At 41.1% G+C, this 17,794-nt stretch overlaps 1 protein-coding gene across 1 annotated transcript in view; it reads right to left on the reverse strand.

Annotated features, from left to right (window-relative positions):
- The window catches only part of ELK3 (ETS transcription factor ELK3), a 44,833-nt gene that overhangs the window by 15,349 nt on the left and 11,690 nt on the right, over nucleotides 1–17,794 (reverse strand). The window lies entirely within an intron of this gene.

Consider the following 17,794-nt stretch of genomic DNA (forward strand, 5'->3'; position numbering starts at 1 on the left):
CAGTTTACTTTGTTTAGAAAATGCTGGGCTTATGTTCGCTCAGTTCTGAGCTGGATATTGTTGTAATATTTCTTTTTCATAGCCTCTCTTCCTTTTTGCTATTACATTTTTGGGACTACACCCTTCACAAGTCTAAGCAAACAGTTTGAACCGTGATAGGAAAATAACTCTTTTTGATTGTTATTTTTATTTTTAAAAACGATAAAGAATTATGCAATATTATAGTTTCTCTCTTGCTTCTTCGTTGCATGTGGTGCTTTTTCTCTTTGCTTCTCCTATCCAGATTACTGATTCCACCCACCTAGTAAACTCAAGCAGGGAGGGGACCCGCTATAGTTTAGCCTTTCAAATTCTTGCTCCTTGCTTCAAAAACAGCATTGCAATTGTAAAACACAATGGCATAAAAGCCATTCTGTTTATTTCCGTGCAATTTGGACTTGTGATGGCAGAAGACAGCTAGATAATCCCATTTCATACATATATTTTTTGCTAACAGAATGAAACGATGCCCCTATTTGTACATCATTTTAAACCCTAGTTTAACATAAATTATGGTTTAATGTGAACAAGCTGGTAGATGCTGCTAAAATGCAGGTGTTTGGCTGCTATCTCTCTTCCGCCTGGAGGATACAATCAAGATGCTAGCTTTTTGTGATGAACCAGCGCTCATGGTTTGTTTCCTTGTAACAAACCACAGGCACAGTAAAACAACATAGTTGTTGTTGCCTTACTAGTCACTATTTCTTTTGCAGCAACCAACTACAAGTGCTGTTCTGCATGTAACACAAAGCCAGGCTCTGGTTTGTTTCTTCCCCTGCAGGAAGGAGCGAGAGAAGAGCAAAGAACATGTTCAAATTAAAGCAGAGTTGATTTTAAACTTTAAAGTGACAAACCATGTGAATGTCTTGATTCAAACATCTGACCAGCTGTGTTCAATATATCAACCAGAGTAATTTGTACAAATATTACTTAATAGTGATGAGACCAGTAGATGCCTATACTGTGCGCAACCAATCTTGTACTGAAATTCTGGATAACATTATATGCTTCAATTAAGAGTGGAAAGGGGGCACACAAAAAACCCTGTCCTCAATATCCTTACACGTACCACCCTCTTCTCAACCCCCAACCTTCCTCAAGTTGAACGGGGAAGGTCTATAAGGTCACAATTGCTTGGTGTTTTCATATTTTATTATTTGAAGTTATTTATTTTGTGATCCATTTTGAGAACATTTCAACATAGCGGGAAAGCTCATTTAAATAAATAAAACCTGTATCTGTGCAAACGTCAAAGATCCACAAAGAATTAGCATCTATTGTTTATACAACAAGGAAAAAGTAAATTAGCAAGACAGTTAAAGCAATATATTTCTGTCATTCTATTAGTAAGATAGTTAAAGCAATATATAAGCAAGGTAATATTCAAAGGGAGACATATTCGTACTTCTTCCAGTCAGTCTAAAATATAAGATCATTCTAAATAATGTGATTTCAGAATATCTGTAAATCTACAATCTCTGCCTTGGAACTGGTCTACAAACTAACCATGCCTACTACTTAAGCCTAATTTTTAAACTTCCCTGCTTCCCTCTGCTTTGTGTAGAATACCTGGGGAAGGTTGTTCAAGAGAACCTGGAAGCTTGCCGCACTTTTGTGACATTTTCTCTGGTCCCAATAAAGGTGTTGCCCTGTTGTAGATTTTGAAATACAGTACAGTGGTACCTTGGGTTACATACACTTCAGGTTACAGAAATAACAAAAATCCGCTAACCCACCCAGAAATAACAGAAATCGCGCTGCGGCAGCGGGTGGCCCCATTAGCTAAAGTGGTGCTTCAGGTTAAGAACAGTTTCAGGTTAAGAACGGACCTCCAGAACGAATTAAATACTTAACCCGAGGTACCACTGTATTTATTTTTATAAAAAGCGGCCTTATGTGCACATTTTCTGTATCTGCCACTAGGTGGCACACAACACCTGAGTCTTCTTGTAACTCTTCCACATTGGCACTGAATAATTTCAAACGCTTCCTTGCAAAGTCCCAGATGAAGCTGTGCACAAGGAATCACCCCACAGGATTCTGTTTGCAAACCTATCAGGCTTTAGTGCAGCCTTATAAACCAGAATTTTTAAAACCCCTTTTTCTTTTCTAGAAAAACACATTCTATGTTATTAAACATTTTAATTCTTTTGAGAAATTTTTTAACGGCATTATGCAGACTCACGTACAGACACAGGTTTATTAACCTGAGGTGCATGTACACACAGCAACAGCCTTGTGGAAGACATGGGGTACATAATATTCCCACATCACAAGATATGAATCAAAGACTCCTCTGAGATGGGTTGCTACTATTCCAATTTCACCAATATGAGAAAAAAGGCTATGAGGACCTCAGCTTGGAGTTGTCCTGTTCTCAATTCCTCAACTCTAAAGTATGGTAGTTCACTACGGGCAGGCATGCAAACTCTCTACCACTTTTTTTTTTGCTCTATAAGACTCACTTTTTCCCTCCTAAAAAGGGGGAAATGTGTGTGCGTCTTATGGAGCGAATGCAGGCTGCGCAGCTATCCCAGAAGCCAGAACAGCAAGAGGGATTGATGCTTTCACTGCGCAGTGATCCCTCTTGCTGCTCTGGCTTCTGAGATTCAAAATATATTTTTTTCTTGTTTTCCTCCTCCAAAAACTAGGTGCGTCTTGTGGTCTGGTGCGTCTTATGGAGCGAAAAATACGGTAATCAATATGAGCAACTATTATCTCATTATGGTAGAACATAATCTGGATAACTAGTGAGAGTGGCTACATGGCTTTCCATGCAAAATAGCAGGGTGGTTCGTTTCTGCCTTATGCACACCACAGATTTAACACTTCATATTCTGTTTGTTTGTTTGTTTGTTTGTTTGTTTGTTTGTTTGTTTGTCTATCTGTCTCACCTACCCACACTTGTTTCACTAGCATTCCTTTTTTTAAAAAAAAAACACGCTTTAAATATTTCCCTCTAAGAAGCAAGAATGTCTATTCTGTAATTCCCATCTATGCAACACTTATTACTGCAGTGTGGGACGGGGCACAGGTTCATGGGGAGTCATTCCAGACTTATGAGGAAACCCATATAAGTTTATGTAAAATGTATTTTTAGGCTCAACTATATGTATATTTTGGCACTTGTAAAGCCCAGGCACTCATTATGTCACACAATGTTTTTATGCACATCTTAAAGTGTTTCCAGATAAGTCCTTTTTTGGTGCAATATAAAATCAGGATAATTGTATAAATGCATCCATTTAGCATTTTGCTGGTAGATCCTTTCAAAGAAAAATCCCTCTCACTTTAAAAAAAGTACTACCTTGCCCATATGATTCTTGTTAACCATCTTATGTTATTACGTTCACGTATTAATTTTCAAGCATGCATGAAGCAATCATAGGCTACATACATGCAACATTTTATCGAAGAATCAATGGAGACCAAGTATTTTTTTTTCTGTAGTCCACAAACAATATGGATCTATTGCATATTTTTGTCTCTGAAAAGCGCTTATTGAGAAACTGGTTTCATTGCAAAAACAAAAGCTTATTGCGGATTGATTCAAATGGTGCGTCCATTTGAAAATGGAATTAAACAGATGTTGGAGGTCCATGCAGTGGGGGTGGGTATATAAGCAAAGATCACAATCGCCATTTCCTTCTTCATTCCCCTGGGGCATGTACAGGGAATAAAAGGTATGGATAGCAGAATCTAGAGAAGGGTTTTCAAAGGCTTATCAAGTAACCACACCCACCCTTGTATCTAGAATCAATCCAGATGGAAAGCAGCATATTGAGGATGCACACAAACAATTCTGGATCGAGGGGGGGAAACACAACCTTTTTGTGCTACAGACAGGTTAGTCTGAGCACAGCCAAAGATTTTGGTTAGGGAATACATAAAAGTAAAATGGCCTTGTCACAACGAAGGGGGATCTGTGGGCTTCCATCCTACCAGCTCCAGTCAGCTTATGGAAGCTGTCATCGAACATCTTTAGGGGGCCAGGTCTCTCCCATCCCTGCTTTAACGCATTGTTTTCTCCAAACAAGAATTGGAATAGGTGCTTCAAACTGGCTTTCCAGTTGTGGAGCAGCATCCAAAGGAGTCATTCCACAAGTAGAATGACTTCTGCTCACTCAATTGAACTCTCCACCCACATGCCCCAAACTTGCTCTGAGGTCCCTACAACACTCTGGAATACATCTGGGTGAGGGGGAAGATGGGGACTCACACAATGCCTCTTTGGCTTGGAAGCAAAAGGAAGAGGTAACTATAGTCTGACCAGTTCAGATATAATGACCAACTACAACTGCCATGCACCAGGAAGCCATCATTACAGAATTGCTACCCTTTTCAGGTTTTTATCAAGCTTTTTAATTTCAGCCCACCATGGGGAAACTCCCAAAATACAACCGCCAAACTGGAAATCGGTCTGAAATATTGTGGAGGAGGGCCAGGGCGGTTGACTGAGCAGGAACGATTCTTCCTGCAACATTTTGTTGCTGGATCCACTTGTAGCTAATATTATTGTTTCATGGTTAATGGTTTATACTTCTAATCTGTTATATTAAGGGGAGGGCATATAAATTGCTCCTCCCTGCTCAACCTCTTAGCTACAAGCTTGCCTCAATACCATGAAATGATTCACCACTCCCTGCACAGCACCTGAAAATGTGCCACTTTAAAGCTGCTCTGCAGAGATTTCTGCAGTCCTCCTAAACTGCATGTAAACAAGGACAACTGATTCCCTAGTGATGGTAGGTTATCCAGATATTTATTCTGATTCCGTATCATTCTGTCCTATTCTCCAGTCATGAAGGTTCTACAGAACGGCTTAAAATCCTGTCATCAAATAAACCAATGATACAATAAATGGCTGTAGCACAGCAGAAATCTACACACACTTCTAGAAGTCCCAGGATATAGCTTGATGGTACATGAGGCTACCACCTGACTGAAGGTAAGCAAGTCTGGGTCTTGTCAGTGACTGGATGGTGGCCCTCTGGAAGTAGCATGTATGGGCATCATCCTGGAAGCAAGCCAGGTTATAAATGCAAGGGGCGGGGATGAATAAATGAAATTGAAGAGAAAATGAAAGGTGCATTTGTCAGAACATAGTATCTGAAAAGGCTGTGAAATAGATGGGCACCAGCAATTATTATTATTATTATTATTATTATTATTATTATTATTATTACCCCGTCCATCTGGCTGAGTTTCCCCAGCCACTCTAGGCGGCTCCCAATTGAGTGTTAGAAACAATACAGCATTAAGTATTAAAAACTTCCCTGAACAGGGCTGCCTTCAGATGTCTTTTAAAGATAGGATAGCTGCTTATTTCCTTCACATCTGAAGGGAGGGTGTTCCACAGGGTAGGCACCACTACCAAGAAGGCCCTCTGTCTCGTTCCCTGTAACCTCACTTCTCACAGTGAGGGAACCGCCAGAAGGCCCTCGGCGCTGCAAAGATGCTCCTTCAGGTATACAGGACCGAGGTCATTTAGGGCTTTAAAGGTCAGCACCAACACTTTGAATTGTGCTCGGAAATGTACTGGGAGCCAATGTAGATCTCTCAGGATCGGTGTTATATGGTCCCGGAGGCCACTCCGAGTCACCAGTCTAGCTGCCGCATTCTGGATTAGTTGTAGTTTCTGGGTCACCCTCAAAGGTAGCCCCACAGTGGTTTAAGTTCCTATGTTTGCAAAGTTATCTTGTTAATGTCCTGGATGGGCAGAGGTAAGACACAGATTTAGGGCAGCGTGACCAGTTCCACTGCACTGGGCACCAAGCCTGGGGATGCCACAACTATGACGTGGTGAATTGAGCAGAACAGAAGGGGGGGGTTGGCCTTGGCACAGGTTGCAAATTTTAAAGACCAAAGTCTTCCCTGACACAGGTGACATTAAATATAAAAGGGCACAGGTATGAGCTGCTATGAGTCATGGCAATTAGGCTTCCCGCCACACAGGCACCTTAACCAATTAGATCGCATGATTTAATGGGTAACTTTTGCTCCCAGCAAGAGTTGAGCTTGGATTCTTCAGGAAATGCAAAGGGGGGGTTGCATTTTGTAAAATTAAAGTGGAACATGTCTCCTGGAGGGAACCCATCGCTCTCAAGGGGCAATAAATGGCCAAATTAGAGGTGCTAACATGTGCCAGCTATGCGAGACGATTCATTAAGTTTATGCAGATTTGTTCACACTTGTGGCTAGAATGTTTCATTGCTTGCCCTAATTTCACATGAGGTGGGGGGAGATCTTTGGGCCTGCATACTACTAGCACATTGTCCCCCAAAACGGTTTCCCACGAGGGGTAGTGGCCTTTGGACTGGAAAAGTTTCCCCATCCCTGGTTTATATTAGACCTACTTTCACTGATTTACTACAGTGATTCTTGTACTCGTTTTCTCAGAGCAAAGCCCAGTTCGGCAGTTTCTCAACTGAGCTTCTCTGGAATAGGCTCCACGTGCCTCTGTAGCATCCCTCCCTCCAGCTGCCACAGACCTGGGCTGAGGAATTCCTTCTCCCAAGGAGAGGTCCCAGCGCTCATGCCTTGGGTGAGGGAGCTTTCCCCATCCTAGCCATCTCTTTCTAGAGCAGGCTTCCTCAACCTCGGCCCTCCAGATGTTTTGAGACTACAATTCCCATCATCCCTGACCACTGGGCCTGCTAGCTAGGGATGATGGGAGTTGTAGGCCAAAAACATCTGGAGGGCCGAGTTTGAGGAAGCCTGTTCTAGAGCCAAAACTTTTCCAAGGAGGAGGCAGGAGACACTCTCCTCCCACCACCGATCTGCCCAGGGCAGGTAAATTAACTTTGATGCGATGAGCCATTATTACATGCACATCGGCAAAAGGAAATATGACTTCTCCAGCTACCTAGTGCACAGCTAATGTCTGTCTGTGTGCATGAGTGAGTGTGTGTCTGTATGTATGTGCACATCTCTCCAAGGACACAACTTTCCACTCTTTTTTTTTCTCTTCCAGGCGCTCTAAAAGGCTCTTGGGTATTAGTGCGTGAATATCCATTTATCGCTGCTCGATCTCGACTGTGTCTAGCAGAACTTTCCCCCCTGTCCCCCCGCCCAACTGAATGACGTAGGGCATTGTTAGCTTCACATTCTCCCTAGCACTTCGCTTCCTCTTTTTCTGCAGGCTGCAGGCAGGAAACAGGGGGAAACGGACCAGAGGAAACCTGGCCTTCTACATCTGTCCTTGTTTGTAATCTCAGCTCTGGCTTTATTTTGCTAAAGCACCGCAGGTTTCTTTTAACCCCTTAAATGCCAATCCAGCTTCTACCGAGTTTGTCATTCTCATTTGGGGTACATAAGGGGGGGTGGAACAGATAATTTTACTACCTTGAAACTAATCAAACGAAACTCAAATTTTGCATGGACCCCTAATGTGAATAAGTTTACAAATATGTAACTGAATGGAGCATGTCTTCCCCCTTTATTTTAGCATCAATATGCAAAAACACCATGTACTGGGGTGTTTCTGAGACTTAAAAGCCAAGCTTAGAAAAAGCTCATCCCCTGAGGAAGGAAAAATGTTTTTAGAACAACATCAGTAACATACATGCTTACATTTCTGTTATTCAGACAAAATATGTATAAACAATAAAACTACAGTGGAACCTCAGTTTTTGAATGTAATCCGTTCTGGAAGGCCGTTTGAATTCAGAAATCTTCAAAAACTGAGGGGCAATGGGCAGTTGGCAAAATCCATTGAGAAAATAAAGAAAAACACACAGCAGAAGCCGTTCAACTTCTGAGGCGCATTCGAAAAGGGAAACAATTCTGGGTTTTTGGCGTTCGGCTTCCAAAATGTTTGGCTTCTGAAACGCTCGAAAACCAAGGTTCCACTGTATATAAATTGGTGTGTGCGGAATGTTGTGTATTTGAATATCGTACCGCTTCTGCAGTACTCAAAGCATATACCAATTTTTGTTAAATTTGTTCCAACTTTGTTTTCCCCCTTTCCTCTTGACATAATAAATCAACTGTGCCATTAATATATATTTCCTTGTCTCACATCTGGAGTTGCCAATGTGGAGTCTTCCAGATATTATTGGACTCCAATTCCCATCAGCCTCAGCCACAATGGCCAATGACCTGGAATGGTGGGAATTATAGTCTGACAACATCTGGAAGGCCACAGGTTCCTCATCCCCAAAATAAATTATCAGCCTAACGTCCTTTGCTGAATGTTTGATCACTTATCTAAGTAAATAAGTTTTCCCCATCTGGCAGAAATGCTGGGTTTTCCCCAACCACTTCCTATTTCTCATCCTTGAAGCATCTCAGAAGAGAATCATAGTTTTAAGTATGGCTCAGACACTTGCTTTCCTCCTTGAATATATATTATGCCCAGATGTTCCAATAGCATTTGCCACTCCCTTTAACATTTATTGATCTGGACAAACCAGCACTGAGGAAATGATCTTACAGATCTGGCTTACAGATTTTATGCATTAGAAATGAAATTGGGCTGGGGTGGAGAATGGGGAAAATGACATGAGGATGAATAATGAAAAAAAAGACACATTTTCTTCATGGAGTTGCACTAGGTTTTTAGTATGAAAATGTTCAATTTGGAACAGATGGGAATAACATACAGGGGTGTGTTAATTTATACTCAGAGTAAACCCAAGTAAATTAATGGATCTAAATTAGTTGTGTCCAATATGTTCAGTGAGGTTTACTCTTGAGTAGGATTAATGCTTATTCTGTAAAATAGTTTTTTGATGTAAACTTAACAAAGAGGTTTGTGATTCCTTAAAAAATTAAGAGATTTATTGAGCATACGTAAGTGTTCATGGGCAAAATCTCACTTTGTTAGATGCATGGAGTGTTTTCCACAGATACACACACACAGATGCACACACACACACCTTCATATACGTGATGCATCCTGTGGCAGTTGCATAATATCTATATGTCACAATAAGGACATGTCCACAAGACAGCTGCCCCTATTCCCAGCTGGATACAATCTCACACAAGCATATGGAAAGCACATCCCCAGGAAAAGGTAGGGCTTTCCTACTGCGGCAAGAGGAAGTCAACAATGCAGACTGCTCAGACCACGCTGGTTCCTGGATCTTTCCTGTTCTGGCGTTTTCTCACCTTATGCAGCAGCAAATACTATTGCTGTGGGTACATGCATCTTTAAAAGCCCTGGCCCATGTACCCGACAGCTATCCAAAATACAGGTTTTCCTTTGATAGTATGGAAGTGGGAGTGATCAATGTGATCTGTAGTTTCTTTTGAATGGGAAACTGTGGCATATGATAATACTTTCTCAGGTATTTTCAACACCCTTCTCACCCTCTGCAAGACAAAGGCCTGCAGTAGTGAATAAATAGTTAAGGTAAGTAATGAGATCCCTAAAGGAAAGTAAATAGAGGGAACATTTATTTTCACACTGAATGGCTGACTACAAATGAATAGCTACCATTTTGATTTGGGGACGGGGCATTTCCCATGTAACGCCACTGCGGTCTGTGAATCCGAGGAGAGATTTCATGCAAGCATCGTAGGTCACAAGGAATTTGTTCTTTACTGGAGACTGAGTTTTGCTGGGTGAGGGCTCAAATTGTCATCTTCATCCCACTATCAGTGTTCATGGTGCTTTACAGAATACAAGAGGAGGGGACACGCAGTATGATTCAACTGTTAAAAGTTGGGCTTGCAAGGAAATGTGTAACATGTGCAGTATATAACTACAGTGGTACCTTGGGTTACAGATGCTTCAGGTTACATACGCTTCAGGTTACAGACTCCGCTAACCCAGAAATTCGGGTTAAGAACTTTGCTTCAGGATGAGAACAGAAATCGTGTTTCAGGTTATGAACGGACCTCCGGAATGAATTAAGTACTTAACCCGAGGTACCACTGTACTATATTTTGATTTTACTACCCACCCAGGACACAACAATTTAAAATATAACATTAAAAACAAGTTTATAACAAAGTAAAGTGAGTCCTAGGCAGATACATCTCTGTATTATTATTGCAGATTTTCATCTAAACCGGTAATTCTCTTGTAGGTTTTAAGATAGATTTCACTGAGCTTTAGCAAATCTCTCTCTCTCTCTCTCTCTCTCTCTCTCTCTCTCTCTCTCCCTCTCTCCCTGGTAACTGACACAATATTTGATGATCCTGTTTTCCATACCCAGAACTGCATCATTTCCCAGTCAGTGCATCCTCATGCCCCCCCCCCGCCCCAATATGATGACACTGTATAATCTAAATCAGGACTTCCTCCTATTATATTTCAGAGGCGTCTTTCTGGGAAAGCCAGATATTAGTTAAAAGGTAGGAATTCCTGCAGCACCACCCAGTGGAAACATTTAAGAATTTTTTGCAACTCCTGTTAAGTTTTCTAAGATGGCTTCAGAAAACCAGCAACAACACAGAAAGGTTCCAGAGCCATTTGGAATATTGTGCCTTTTGTTGCAGCAACTGATTAAGCAAGACAGTAAACTTTCAAGCTGAACTGAACTCTTCCAGGCAGAAGTTAAATGCATTGCCTGTAGCACTTTAGAGCCTATCAGTCATGTATGTATGCATCACAGTATGCTTTCAGGGAAACTGCTGTGAAAAGATGAGTGATTAGGTATGAGGCTTAAATCTTAAAAATCCCATGCTATGTCCTTAAAAAGCTAGTGCAGAGATTAAACCATGGGCAGGCAAACTAAGGCCCGGGGGCCAGATCCGGCCCAATCACCTTCTAAATCCTGACCATGGATGGTCCAGGAATCAGTGTGTTTTTACATTAGTAGAATGTGACCATATACATCAATGTTAGGAGTAACTTAAGTTTTGACTTAATATATAAAGAGGTACTGGATGACTTTTGAGGTGCCTGCCATAGCCAAAGCTGCGATGTTCCAAAATGTGAAGAGCTGCTTTTAAAGACAATTAAAGTACCTGTCAAATGTTCTTATATTTTCTGCCAGTTTAAACCTGCCCTATTCAACTTTCCTCTTAGCTATAACATTTCTCCTCTCCCTTAATCTCATAGGCATGCTTGAAATTTGCTCACTAATATTTCAAAATGTTATGCATTTCTCCCCTACACACTATCTTCCTTTTAGTTTTTCTTCTCCCCTACCACCTTTTGAATTCTTCTGCCTCCAGATAGTTTCAGTCAAGATTTTGATAGCTTCAATAGCTATATTTGTTGCAATATCACCTCCAACAATGCACCCCAGGCCAGCCTTGTTAACGTTGACTATACCAGATCCCTGTTGGCCCGGAGGTGGTGGTAGTGGAGTCTGTGTGAGTGTCCTGGTTCTACAGCATCCTAGCAGTTCATTTTTGCTACTGAGGTTTACTACACCAGTACTTTTATTTATAAAAATGTTATACCACTTAATTTAACAAAAATAATTACACACTTAACAAGTCATCCCTTAGGAGATGTGAATGCAAACCCAGCCCGGCAAGAATTGCCCTACATACCACCCTATAGGATGCTGAATGTAGGGTTTGCTCCTTTTTTTTTACTCTATGCATCTTTGATATTCCAGGTCTCCTCAAGCAAGCCTCACATAAAAGCTTGAGTCTGCAAACAGATTATTCTTCCTAGACTGGGGAAACTGCCTTCAGCAGGAAGGAAATGTTGCTAGTTCCTCCTCATTAAGGCTTTTAAAATCCAACCTGTTCAGATGTTTCAAAGGGTAACCAAAAAGCCCATAAATCTATACTGGTTCCAAAAATCTATCATGGGATGGAAATAAAAATGTGCACAGGCTCATCTTGCTTCCTGCCCCGCTCATGTGGTGAGCATCTGTGGCATATTGGCACAGCATTCGGTCCCAGGTTCAAAGCCAGCCTGTATCTTTATTCTTTCCATATGAATCTCTGCTGTATTCTTCTCATGTCCGTGTGGCAGAGAGATAATTATTTTGCTGACTTACATAAAACTTGAGATGGCTACCCCTTCTTTAAACATGGAAAACTTAGATGTGATCAGGATGAAACAGAAACCAGTAACTGCTACTTAGTTCATGGGTAGGCAAACTAAGGCCTGGGGGCCGGATCTGGCCCAATCACCTTCTCAATCCGGTCTGCGGATGGTCTGGGAATCAGCGTGTTTTCACATGAGTAGAATGTGTCCTTTTATTTAAAATGCATCTCTGGGTTATTTGTGGGGCATAGGAATTCATTTTTTTTCTTTTCAAAATATAGTCCGGCCCCCCACAAGGTCTGAGGGACAGTGGACCAGCCCCCTGCTGAAAAAGTTTGCTGACCCCTGGCTTAGTTGTTCCCCCAGTAATATTTATTACACTCCTTCCTCACTGACAAATCTATACTTTGAATAGACTTTGAAGCTTCTATTCTCCCCACCCCTTCTGGACTCTCCTCCCAACGGTTTTTCTCACCAGAAGGTGGCTTGCTATACTGACAGTAAACAGGCTAAATGGGGCAACACATTTTTACAAGTCTATCCATCAGTGCTAGAAATATTACACAGCGTAGGCTGTACTTTTCAAGTATAGAAACATCCCTGATGTCACTGGAAGCTCAACCCAAGGGTTGTTAAAGCATGTAAAGGGAAAAGTCCTGTGTAAGCATTTTTAGTTTTATATTCCTGGCTGCCACTGCAAAGCCCTCTGTTGGGATTGAACGAGTGTACACAAATAGTTTGAGCTGTACACTCATACAATGATTTACATGCAATGTTCAACATGTGTACAATCTGTGTACCTGTGTACACGACAGCCGAGCTGAACAAATCAACAAATGTATATACTCTTTCACACAAGCAGATGTACCTATATAGAGATAGCTCGCACCTATGTTTGGTGTAACATGTGCCACCCCACATAGCTGGGGCTAAACCCCATTGAATTCAACAGAACTTAATTTGAGTAGAAATGGCTAGGAGTGCACTGTGAGAAGCCAAATAACTCTATATTAGTACTGCAAAACTAAAATCCATCTTAGATTCCATTAAAGAAGCGAGCCTTGGTGGTTCTCTTTCTTTGGGTTTGTGTTACCCATTCACTGTTTCCCTACAGAAGGGGTGGAGATGGAAAATGTTATGGGCAGTGCTTGCAGGCATGAACAGGAGCACACACACCTGAATCTCCCTCTCCAACATAGCTCCCTGTACAAAGGCCACTCTGAAATATGGCCCAATGAAGAACAAGGTGCAGTATTCAGAAGGGAAAGTTCAAAGAGCCCTGCTGAGCACACAGAAGCACTTGGGCACCTGTACATGGCTGCTTGGACATGAATCTAATCCTAGTTGGCTGAATTTTTAAATGAAGTTTAATCTCTCATTAAACACCAACTGCAGACAGAAAAAGGGCATAGGCTACAGCTTTGTTTATATTTTATAGGTCAGAAGAAACCGTTAGTTTCTTTATAAGGTATCTGTCATGAAGGAATTGTTCAAAATATTCAGTACCTTGAGTCCTACAAGTTTTGTTTGAGCTTGGAAACATTGTAGGTAACACTGAGTTTACCTGAGTTTACATGGGTTACAGGTCTAGGAATATGCTAACAAGTTGCTAGAGCCAACCGCCCGCCCGCCTGCCCCCCCAAAAAACCTACTACTACTCCTGCTACTACTACAAAATACAAGAGGACACAACACTTCTGGGGACTTGATGCATGTAGATCTCCTGAGCAAAGGAACACAAGAAAACCAAGCGGTTCTACAGCTGATGGTCTTCTTCACTTCTGGGGACTTGATGCATGTAGATCTCCTGAGCAAAGGAACACAAGAAAACCAAGCGGTTCTACAGCTGATGGTCTTCTCAATAGGATATTTTTTTCCTATGTTGCTTTTGTATCCCACCTTTCTGCCACAGAGTTCAATGTGGCATACAATGTCCCCCACAAAAACCTTCTGCAATGTACTGAAGTTCTCACCCTGGGCCGGCAGAGGGATACTGTAGATAGTTTTCACTCAGGTCCACATATGCAAATTAGGAATTGAAAGTGACGTTCAGTGATTGGATAGTTACAGAAAGTTATTACTGTTGCATTGTAGTGGAGCTCTATATAAGCAGGCTGGCTGAACCCTTCAGTTCTGTTCTGTTCTGTTCTGTTCTGGCCTGGCCTGTGAATAAACAAGAGCTGTCTGAAGAATCGCTGTGTCGTCTGATATGTTCACCCACAACTTAACACCTTCTATATGAGAGGAAGGCTAGGCTGTGAGATAGAGACTGGCCCAAGGTGATCCAGTAAGCTTCATGGCTGAATGAATATTTGAACCTGCATCTCCCCATTCTTAGTTCAACACTCCAGCCACTACACATCATGCCAGCTCTCTTGATTCACCCTATCACAACCACTTTTATAAACGTTAGCTATTCCTTACACTGCTGAAAATCTTACCATCCTGCTAGGTAGATTGTTTGCTTATAATACTTTTCATATATTCAATAAACAATATCCAGTCCTCCTTATATCTTTCATCATTTTGATTTATTATTCTAGTGGTCACCCCTGCTAGCTCTGCATATTCCAACAGTTTAACATGCCATTCTTCCTTTGTTGGTACTTATCTGTTTTCCATTTTTGCACTAATAACACGCGGCACCTCAGCCATGATCCAAAGCTCTATGGGGTTCTAATGTACACACAGTGCTTTGGTCAAGCAGGAGTTGCTCCATCATTTCTAAGATTGTTTCATTTACGCAACATTCCCCAGCATTTATCAAGATGTGGCAGGCCCTCCTTGCATAGATTTCATCTGGGTATTTGTGCTTCCACAAACACATGGGCTGCTTGATTACTTTATGGGGGAATGCAACCCACAAAAGACATATTGCTGTACAACTGAGAGAAAGAATTGAAGTTTTCTACATTTAGCAGTATAAAGTGATATCCTGCATTAATCATACCCACAGTAGACCCACTGAAACCAATGACCTTAAGACCATTGGTTTCAGTGGATCTACTCTGAGTACAACCTAGTTGGTTATCATCCATACTGCCAACCTAAATTTTGTAGGTCTCTGGCAAATTAATCAGATTGACTGAGTTGTTCAGCATTTCGCCACTATAATTATACACTACCTCCGTGAAAACAACAACATTTGTTTTAATTTGAAATAAGAATTACTAAGGAATTTTCCCATATGTTTCCTTGGGGAAAGGTGTTCCAGATAGTTAAAATAAACTGTGAAAGTTTCAAATTAACTTAATGGACTAACACCAGCTGATGACATGGCTCCCCAAATCAACACAGACTGTGGAAACTTCACATTGGACTTCAAGCATCTGGCATTGTGTGCCTCCCCATTCTTCCTGCAGACTCTGGGTCCTTGGTTTCCAAATGAGATGCAAAAGCTGCTCTCATCAGAAAAAAGATTTGAGGAGCCATGTCATCAGCTGGTGTTGGTCCACTGTGCTTCATTAATTCCAGGGTCAACGTAGCCGTCTACCAGGAGATTTTGGAGCACTTCATGCTTCCTTCCACAGACGAGCTTTATGGGGATGCTGATTTCATTTTCCAGTAGGACTTTGTCACCTGCCCACACTGCCAAAAGTACCAAAACCTGGTTCAATGGACATGGGATTACTGTGCTTGATTGGCCAGCAAACCCGCCTGACCTGAACCCCATAGAGAATCTATGGGGCATTGCCAAGAGAAAGATGAGAGACATGAGACCAAGCAATGCAGAAGAACTGAAGGCTGCTATTGAAACTTCCTGGTCTTCCAAAACACCTCAGCAGTGCCACAGGCTGATAGCATTCATGCCACGCCGCATTGAGGCAGTAATTGATGCAAAAGGGGCCCAAACCAAGTACTGAGTACATGTGCATGCTTCTACTTCTCAGAGGTCCAATACTGATCTATTTGCAGTCCTTGTTTTGCTGATTTCATTTAATATTCTAATTTTCTGAGATTGTTAATTTAGGGTTTTCATCAGCTGTACGCGATAAACATCACAATTATAACAAATAAAGGCTTGACATATCTCTCTTTGCATGTCATGAGTCTATCTCATATATTAGTTTCACCTTTTAAGTTGAATTACTGAAATAAATGAAATTTTCTACAATATTCTAATTTTTCGAGTTTCACCTGTATTAATATGCAGCATAACACTAATGGACAAAGTTTGAAGAAAAAGGCAGATCCTTTGTTATAAAAATGTAATATAGGCTTCAGAAAAATATCTATTCCTGCGCCATTCCGTGCATAAAAGAAACCTCTTGTAAGCATTATTTGATTTTACAATAAGCTTTACTATGCATGTTTCAGCAGAGTGGCTCATGGGATAAAACAATATAAAACTGAATACTGGTACATTATGTGCAAAGAAAAACAACTAAGCTTACATTAAACTCAAATAAACATGATTGAGGAAACTAACACACATGCACGTTATCAAATATTAAAATAAATTATTCAGTGCTTGTCTAATCGTAGTTAGCCGCAGATAAACCAACTATATGCTAGTAGTAATGTGCTTTGTAAGTCCTGGGTTTCTCATACCTAAATCATTCGCAGCAAATGCATGCCCAGTGTTTCCTCAAAGCATTCCTAGAAAGGCAATTCCATAATGTCTCAAAGCAGATTACTATGTATTACGGGTTTCTCTGACTTATGGCCAAATGAATATTGCACTGGTTTGTTCCACACTAGGTTACTGTATGTGCGTCCTTTAGAGTTCTGGTGCCTGCTGTGAAGGGCTTGAAGGAAGACACAGCACCCTAATTGGGATTTATGTTGGCTCCATACTTGTTTTCCAGTTCCTTGGAGTGTCTTCCATTTCCTTGTTTCTCTTTTTCAGCAGGATGCTAAGACATCCTGCAACTGCCTGTTCTAGCCTTCAGCTGTGTTTCAGTATTCTGTAGTGATGAGAGTGCTGTTGGTACAGGATGTACATAAACTGAACCATATTGACTATTAGTCAGTGTGTAGCTTTTTCCAGGCTACAAGCCCTACGTCCATTAATTTGTGTTCATGGGAACAGGTTGAAAAGTTTTGTGTTTTTGATAACTCTTCCACTAGCCTGAGTTTATCCATCTGCTGCATATGTCCCCACCTTGTCTCCCGTCATACAAATACAAGTATCATCAACAGTTGGAACAGCTTTTAAGTGTCAGCACTTGAACAAATACTTTGAGAAAGTGTATCCCAACATCAAAATTAATCCTGTTCTCAAGAAAGAACCTATACAATCCAAACTATATACATTTTAAAACACTTTGTGCTTTAGTGTTTTATTTCAATGTTTAGTAAGCTTGACTTCCTGTTCCTACATCTTGACATTCCACTCTAAATCATGACTAATTCTGAAGTCATACATAATTCAACAAAATTCTTAAGAACAAATATGCTCTTGTCTTTCTCTAAAGTCTCCAAAATACTAGCTGATTCATTAAAGCAAAAAAGCTTCAAATAAAATAAACATGCATCATCACTCAAATCCATGCGATACATTTATTGTGCAAAACAGTGAAGGAGCAAACCGCAGAAAATAGCAGAATAAACCAAGAGTTGGCATGGGAAAGTATGCGTTTCAGAGCAAGCATGTCATCATGGCCTGTTGTAACTAGCACTGGGCGTGGCTTGCAATGACAGAGAAGCGCTCAAGGCCAACAGATACCAGGCAAGCGGTGCCCTTATTCAACGTGGCAAAAGCAAAAATAAATAAAGAACCACTTTGCAAAGTGCTCAGCGCTCCACTACAGCTAGGCCATGAGTCAGCATTTACGGAAGTGAAGGGTGTGTATAGTGTAAATAAACAGGCTACTTTTTACATGAATCAGTTGAAATGTATCCTGGAGTAGT

This window comes from Podarcis gaigeae (assembly GCF_964106915.1).
Source record: "Podarcis gaigeae genome assembly, chromosome: 10".
Taxonomy (NCBI): Eukaryota; Metazoa; Chordata; class Lepidosauria; order Squamata; family Lacertidae; genus Podarcis; species Podarcis gaigeae.